The sequence below is a fragment of the Carassius carassius genome, chromosome 11 (assembly GCF_963082965.1).
Source record: "Carassius carassius chromosome 11, fCarCar2.1, whole genome shotgun sequence".
Lineage (NCBI taxonomy): Eukaryota > Metazoa > Chordata > Actinopteri > Cypriniformes > Cyprinidae > Carassius > Carassius carassius.
Genome location: NC_081765.1, coordinates 9,839,750 through 9,848,129, shown reverse-complemented (window position 1 = coordinate 9,848,129; position 8,380 = coordinate 9,839,750).

Below are 8,380 nucleotides of genomic sequence, written 5' to 3'. Positions count from 1 at the left end.
GTTTTTTAAGTTGTTTTTAGGTCTGTTGCCTGTTTGGTTCCACAAATAACTGATATTCGCCCATACGTAATACAAAGACAAGGATTCATCATGTGTGTAGAGATGTGGGTCAGCTCTGGGGCAGGTCCGATCTTACATAACCAGCCATTGTGCCACCCAGCCACACAAACACCCATGTACCCATTAACACCAGTGAGAGAGTACGTGAGCTTTTTATTTTTCTGTGAAATACGGCAAGATCAGTGGCTCAGTCAGTACTGTGTTGCACTTTTTCACAATGAACGCTTCTCACTCAAACGTCCATGATTAGAGAGATAACAGCACACATTAAAACACCATGATCGGAGCTGGAAACAGGGCAGTAAAATAACTGACTCCTCTATAAGAAAGAACATCTACGATACCTATTTATTGTATTAGTACATATCTAGTTTTAGATATATAATAAAGAGAAGAAATATTCCCATACATGCATATATGGTCAGGAGAGTACACACACAAAAATGAATTGCTTCAGTTCACATCTGTCACTTGAGTCTTGTGCTTACCCAACCCACTATTAGATATTGCAAAACACTGAGAAAGAGAGCGAGAGATAAAGCAAAAGAAAATGAAAGAGACTTCCTCCTCGATGAAAGTTGCACAACTACCTTAAGAATGTAGTAAACAAGACCATTTCCTTGGTTTCATTTGGCCAATTTCACACAACAACATTAACCACATGCAAAGAGACAAATAACAAATAATGCTTCAGGAACTTGTAATGAGTGTTGTTGATTAAAAAGGTATCGGACTGCAACCAAAATGGAATCTATGGACTTTTCCTCATTTTCTGCACTGGTTGTATGAAATCGATGTGAATTGATTTAAAATCGCCACCTTGGAATTATAAAGTTCTGTCTCAATTCTGAACAGTTGTGAGATATTGAACTTTCAAATTTTGCATTCCATGTAGCAAAAAATAAATAAATAAAAGGAGAACAAGTGTCTTTGTTACGTAAAAATCACAGAGACCCTAAATTGTATCAAAATCCTCTGAGATTTGAAAATTTTTGTAACAGGTCAAATGCAGATAGAACCTTCTAATAAAAAATAAAAAAATAAAAATACCTATTTTCTGCATGGAACGATAAGGTTCTATATTGTAAAATGTTCATTGAAGCAATGATTTTCAAGAAACACAAACAGTTTACTTATAATTTGTTTTAAAACATAAAATTAGTGTTGTAACATAGTATTTATGTATGAGAAAGGACAATTTAATGCTTTCTATGACATTATTGCAGGAACATTTTAAGTAGCGACTGTAATGGACTTTATTCCACAGAAAGTGGGACAGGTAGAATGGCTTTCTCTCTAGAGATCAGTATGGTAGAGATAACCTGCTATCATTTATTGTTGTAATAAGACCCCATCAATTAAATTAACTATTGGACCTAACATTGTCAAATTTAAGACATGTTAAGACTTGCAACTGCAAAGTTGTTTCACAACTTGTTTAACCCTTAAATACATGAATGTTTTGTTAATTACTGTTACATATACATATTCAGATCTTTAGCAACCTGGATCTAATATATCTAAGACAGATGGATCTATAACTGCTTCAACAACATAAAACTCATGATATTTTATTAACAATTAAAAATTAATAAAATAAAGCATCATTTGTTACCTTTTTAAACTTGGATGAGTTTAATTTGAGCAGATGATTTTACCATCACTGTCATTGTCAGAGCGCACTTATTACACTACACCGTTACATACCTCAGGTCGCTACAGACACTATACACTTCCACAACTTGGAAATGTTGGGTATTTAGCTAAAATAATAATAATAATTGAAATATTAAAACTGGATTTTAAATATTTTTTTAATAAGGAAATATAACTAAACAAAATATAAAGAGTATTGATGTAAATATAATCTATAATTAAATAGAATCTAAAAGTAAATTATTAAATTCTACATTAGCATTTTCTTGTCTTTTTTTTTCTTTTTTTCATCTGATTGGCCAGTCCAACAGAACTGGGACTTTTCACTGTTGGTATCAATCATTTAGCCTGTCTTTGTCTTCTGCTAAGCCGAAAATAAAATTATAAATATAATAGTTCTATAATGTCTTAATGTTAATGTTCCAGTGTTCCACTGATATAACTAGAACCTCACAGGTAAAAAAAAAAAAAAAAAAAAAAAAAAATTATACACACAATGAATGATGTGTATCCATGCTTTCTGGGGAATTGTGTGGGCGCAGACTCCGTATGGACCTGCTTATCACTTGCACTGTGTCTTGACTACAATTCCGAGGTGTTGTTATAATGAAGTACATGTCAGAAAAAAATGTCAGCTGAGATAAATCTGTACTTTTGTATGGGTTAATGGTTCAACCTGATGTGATAATGACTTTTGTGGTTGGGTGGATGTGGTTGTGGGTCATCCGTTATTGTTTGCGTGCTGGTTTGGGCATGTGAGAGAGGTCAGAGTCTGGACATTCCCTCTTATCCCATCCAGGCCTGGGAAAGAGCCACAGGCTGCAGCCAAGCGTAAACAAGCAGGGAAGAAGGAAGCAGCAAGCAGAAGAAGAGAGAGGCCACATTCCATGACTTGTCTGAGCAAGGAAAATGAAAGGGAGAGAGATTTAGTGAGCGAGATTTGGTTAATTCCCACATATTTTTTAAAAGAGTTTCCTGAAAGCTCCTAGAGAGTCAACATGTTTGTGAGACTGATGAGCCAGAGAATGCATGAGAAACACATGAGGTCGCAAGCTGACACAGAATTTCATCTGAAGTTGTGACTCACGGACACACCCTTATCAGCCTGATTGATTTCAGAAGTCTAGTGGTTTTGTCTGTTCTTTTTTTTTTTTTGGCCTGAACCATTTTACAGCCATCATTCCATGTTTGCTTTGTGGTGGTTTTCTGCAGCTGGCTGGCTTTAGGTTTAGGAGAGAGTGGCACAAGATCAGAGCTGTGTCACTACCAATCAAACAAACTCTACACGACATTCATAACATGACCATATATTTAGAAAGGTCCAATACAGCTGCCTGCTTTTTTGGGGGGAGGTGTGTGTTGGGGGGGGGGGGGGGGTGAATTAAGTATTTCGCCAGATTTTACAATTACAAGCACTATAATAAAATCTTGAAACATGGACTAGTAAAAAAAAGAATAAATAAATAATTTAAAATAAAAATAAAGATAAATAAAATAAAATTTGGAATTAAGAATTTGGATTGTACATTTTATCATTTCAATTATTTATATCTAAAACATTTTTAACCCTTGACATGACTAATTTTGCAGTAAGCTGTGTCACTGGCCCAACTTTGTTTTTGAGAAAAGTCATATGTATATGATATAGATGCTTTTTTTTCTCATTGTCTAGAGGAAATACTCTGTCACACACACAAGCACATGAAGTCATGTTGTTTATATGTTCAAACAGGTGAGCAGTGGGCAGGTCTTATCTAAACCCCGCCCCTTCCTCCTGCTGCTGAGGTGGATGTGGAGAGTTCTGGGAAAAACAACAAAGGCAAAAGAGGAAAAAGAGATGGGGGAGGGCGGACCATGAGCTCACCTCTTGAATGCCAGCCAAGTCGATAGTGAGTCATCCCAGGTGTGCTCAGGTGTTTGTTTTTGTCTGTTTTCAGTCTCATGAGCACTTTGTACTTTTCATGCTGTCTCTGTTCATTGCATGTTTGCATGGAGCAACCCTATTACTCTGTCTGACCTATCAGCATCTGTTTGCCAGACAGACAGAGAGAGAGAGAGCAAAGGAAAGAGTGGAACTATCAAAGAGGGTGTCTTTGATAGTTCATCTCTCTGTCTGGTGAGTTTTTGCAGGCTGGATCAGTACGATCACATAATGAAATTTCACAGGCAAAAATAAAAATAAAAATTGGCAATAGTTTAGCGATTTGTCACTATCTAACCAAGATTTTTTTTTTGTCCATCATTCACTGTTATCACACCGGATTTAGCAGATGCTTGTATTCAAAGTGACTTACAGTGCATTCAAGCTACACATTTTTTAACCAGTATGTGTGTGCCCTGGGAATTGAACCCACGATCAACATATTCACTCATTCTATGACCACACTCAACAAAACTGAATATATGTGAATTCATATATTAATACTACACACCTTAAAGATAATGTGGTCCAATGATCTCTGTCATATCTTTATATTAACATACTTTACTAACCTTTCATTTTGGAGCTTTGATTGAGCGGTCATCTACTCAAGGTGCAACCCAGAATTAAACTGCTCTGGTCATGTGACAGTTTGTGACATAGATTATATGGGGTTCAGGTCTGGTGAGATTGCTGGCCAGTCAAGCACACCAACACCATTGTCATTTAACCAACTTTTGGTGCTTTTGGCAGTGTGGGCAGGTGCCAAATCCTGCTGGAAAATGAAGCAGAAGGAAGCATGAAGTGCTCCAAAATATCTTGGTACATGGGTGCAGTGACTTTGGTTTTCAAAAAACACAATGGACCAACACCAGCAGATGACATTGCACCCCAAATCATCACAGAATGTGGAAACTTAACACTAGACTTTTAGCAACTTGGGCTATGAGCTTCTCCACCCTTCTTCCAGACTCTAAGACCTTGGTTTCCAAATTAAATACAAAACTTGCTCTCATCTGAAAAGAGGGCTTTTGACCAATGGCAACAGTCCATTTCTTCTTCTCCTTAGCCCAGGTAAGATGCCTGTGACATTGTCTGTGGTTCAGGAGTAGGTTAACGAGAGGAATACAACAACTGTAGCCAAATTCCTTGACACGTATGAGTGCGGTGGCTCTTGATGCCTTGACCTCAGCCTCAGCCCATTCCTTGTGAAGTTCACTCAAATTCTTGAATCAATTTTGCTTGACAATCCTCATAAGGCTGTGGTTCTCTCGATTGGTTGTGCATCTTTTTCTTCCACACTTTTTCCTTCAACTCAACTTTCTGTTAACATGCTTGGATACAGCACTCTGTGAACAGCCAGCTTCTTTGGCAATGAATGTTTATGGCTTACCCTCCTTATGAAGGGTGTCAATGATTGTTTTCTGGACAACTGTCAGATCAACAGTCTTCCCCATGATTGTGTATCCTAGTGAACAAACCTAAGAGACCATTTTGAAGGCTAAAGAAAACTTTGCAGGTGTTTTGAATCGATTAGCTGTTAGACATGTCACCATATTCTAATTTGTTGAGATAGTGAATCGGTTGGTTTTTATTAAATGTGATCCAAAATCATCACAATTAAAAGAACCAAAGACTTAGACTATAGTCTGTGTGCATTGAATTTATTTAATAAACGAGTTTCACAATTTGAGTTGAATCACTTAAATAAATGAACTTTTCCACAACATTATAATTTATTGAGATGCACCTGTAAATGATACATTTTATTAGATCAATATTTGCAGGAAATGCACTAAGTAGAATAAAATAATAATAAGTATAAAGTCAGCAACACCAAACTTCAAAAATATCAAATATTTATAAAAAAAATAAATAATAAAATTATCATAGCGTGTGAACTTTTGAGCAGGCAGGCTCTTCATCAGACAGTGTCTAACTTTTTTTTCTACATGTTTTTCAGTCAAGCACACATTTGAGTTTGATACACGTGCTTTTGTTTTTATTTTTGTCAGGAAATACACTAAAACATCAGACAGTAAGGTTTTTAGAGTTTTATAAATGAACATTTTTTTTACGGTCACTGTTGTGACCGGTGGGATTAAATGGGTAATTAATATTGAATGATTTACTTTGTAAAACATTTTTCTACAAAAATTATTTACAGGTATAAAAGAGGTATTTACTTCTGCTGTTTAAAGGTTAAGCCTTTATATATAATTTAAAATTAAATTATATGTACATTTAAAATTAAATATACTAAACCATAAATTTTTCCCGGACATGTCCTGGTCAGGATTTTTTAATTTCCATTAAATTCCTATTCCATATTTTATATGTATGTATATTTGAATTGATTTGCGTTCTCTGTAGAGCCCACCTTCTTGTAGGCCATGATTGGTCTATGTACAATTCTTCTACACCATTAGCTCTTCTCCTCCAGTCTCTCTAAGGTACAGTGTAGTATATATGGTCATTTATGGACCTCGTTTAACCAAATAATGTCTATCTATATGTTGTTTATATATATATATATATATATATATATATATATATATATATATATATATATATATATATGTATATATATATATATATATATATATACACACACACACACATATATATATATATATATATATATATATATATATATATATATATATATATATATATATATATATATATATATATATATATAAATGAAAGAGTGCTGCAATACTTATAGTAAACACGTCTCCCGTCTACAGGATGATTTCAATCATCCATTACCTTTTATTATTTAATAAGATCAATTAGCGTGCTTAATTAGTCCAAACGAGCTGTTTGTGGCTGATGAGGGCTGTGATGGATGATGGGATTGTCACCAAATGGAGGAAAGCTGTTTCTCTCTGGGACTTTCTTCCTGCTCTCATACAGGTCTCTTGGTTCTTTTCTGGTGTCATTTCATATACACACACAGTATATCAGAAAAACAAGTCCGACTCACCCAGTTGAGGCTTGGCTGACAGTTCCCAGAAGTCAATGCATTTACTTATTCTGACATTCTGAGGCAGACATTTGTGGGAAACTGTCAGTATTCACATAAGCGGACACAGCTTTAAATGAGACATGGGTCAAAAGCACTGCTCAAAGCTGGCTCAATTATGCATAAATCTGTCTAAATTGTCGAGACATAATGACCGAGCATATCAGGGAGTCTTGACACAGAAAGCCGGCCATTCTCAGCTCAGCGGGACACCAGGAATCCCTGCCTCTGCTGAGGCAGGCCAGAGGGAAAGATCCCAGACCTGTTTATTTTGATTCGTTGCCTGGCCCAAACCCCCACTTAGTTGCCACTTAATTACCATTTTAATTAGCAGGGGCTTGAGAATTAATAATCCTTCATCATATGGCTTTGGGCATGACATTTCATAATCCCTTTAGTCTGTTTTGTATTTGGGGTCAGGCAGTAGATCAGACTGCAGCCATTATGAGTGTCTTCATGGACTATTTGTTTAGTCTGCATTAAATTGGTCTACGTTAAATTAACCGCACAGACTCCTTGGAAGTTACATCAAGGCGGAGCAAGGATGTTCTCAGGAAGTCACACAACTAGTGTCATTTGTAAGCTATGAAACAGACATAATGCAAGATGAGTTTCTTAAATAATGTCACTTTTTTATTGCATGTGGCTATTCAGAATCAATACAGTTTCTGTAGCAATGCTCATTACACTAAATTTAAATTATCATTTCTAAGTAGCATCACAATGCAAATAATATGAAGTATATACAATGGAAGACAGAGAGAAAAAAAAAAGCACTTAAACATTGAAATAATCAAACTTTCCATACTAAGAAACAACATTTGCATACAAACACTGCTGAAATTACTGTTAGGATTCAACAGCAAAAAAAGAACAAAAAAAAAAAAAAAAACCTTTTCCATTTAAAGTTTGCAGAAAAAAAATCTAAAGGTTTTAAATATTTTAACAGTATTTATACATTTGGTTCCTTTCTGTAAACTAATCTTAGAAAAATGTAAATATTGCATATGCCATTTGTGAATTTGTACCTGTTTTTGTAATATCAAGTATAATTAAATGAATTTTAGTTTTTTAGTTTTTTTTTTTGTATCATAGCATTATCAAATATCCTTGAAGTGGCATGTATCGTACAGTGTACATACTTTAACAAACGTACTTAAGTATTAGAAAAGAAAAGCGCCAGGCCAAAGTTCAGGATTTGGCAAGTACCTTCATTAGTGCTTTAGTTGTTTGGGGGAAATTAATTCAAACACGTACCACTTATATATATATAAGACATAAGTTATCATATTTAACTTAAAAACATCAGTTGCAATCTGTTTATACATTATGTACAGCTTTCTAGGCAAACGTTTTCATATACTGAAGTCAAGTTATGTGTGTTATACTTTGTTTTGCTTGCTTGCGTCGATCTGAATGACTCTTGCCTCTGAATCAGTCTGTTTGTGGATGTTTAGGCCAGAATACTCTACATTCAAACGTGTCTTGTGTTACAATCTAAGGAGTTTGTAAGTGCAAGACAAAGCATTGGTTCTGACGAGTCTATCCCTGTCTGACGGTAGGGAGCAGCATTAATGGTGTCAGGCCTTCTGAGACGTCCCTGAATCTCTCACTCTCTCGAACGGCGAGCCGATGGGTGCGGATGTAAGGTGAAGGGAAGCCTGTGTGTTCAGAGCAGTGAGAGAGGGCAAGTCAGCAGAGGCTTCTGGGTTGTT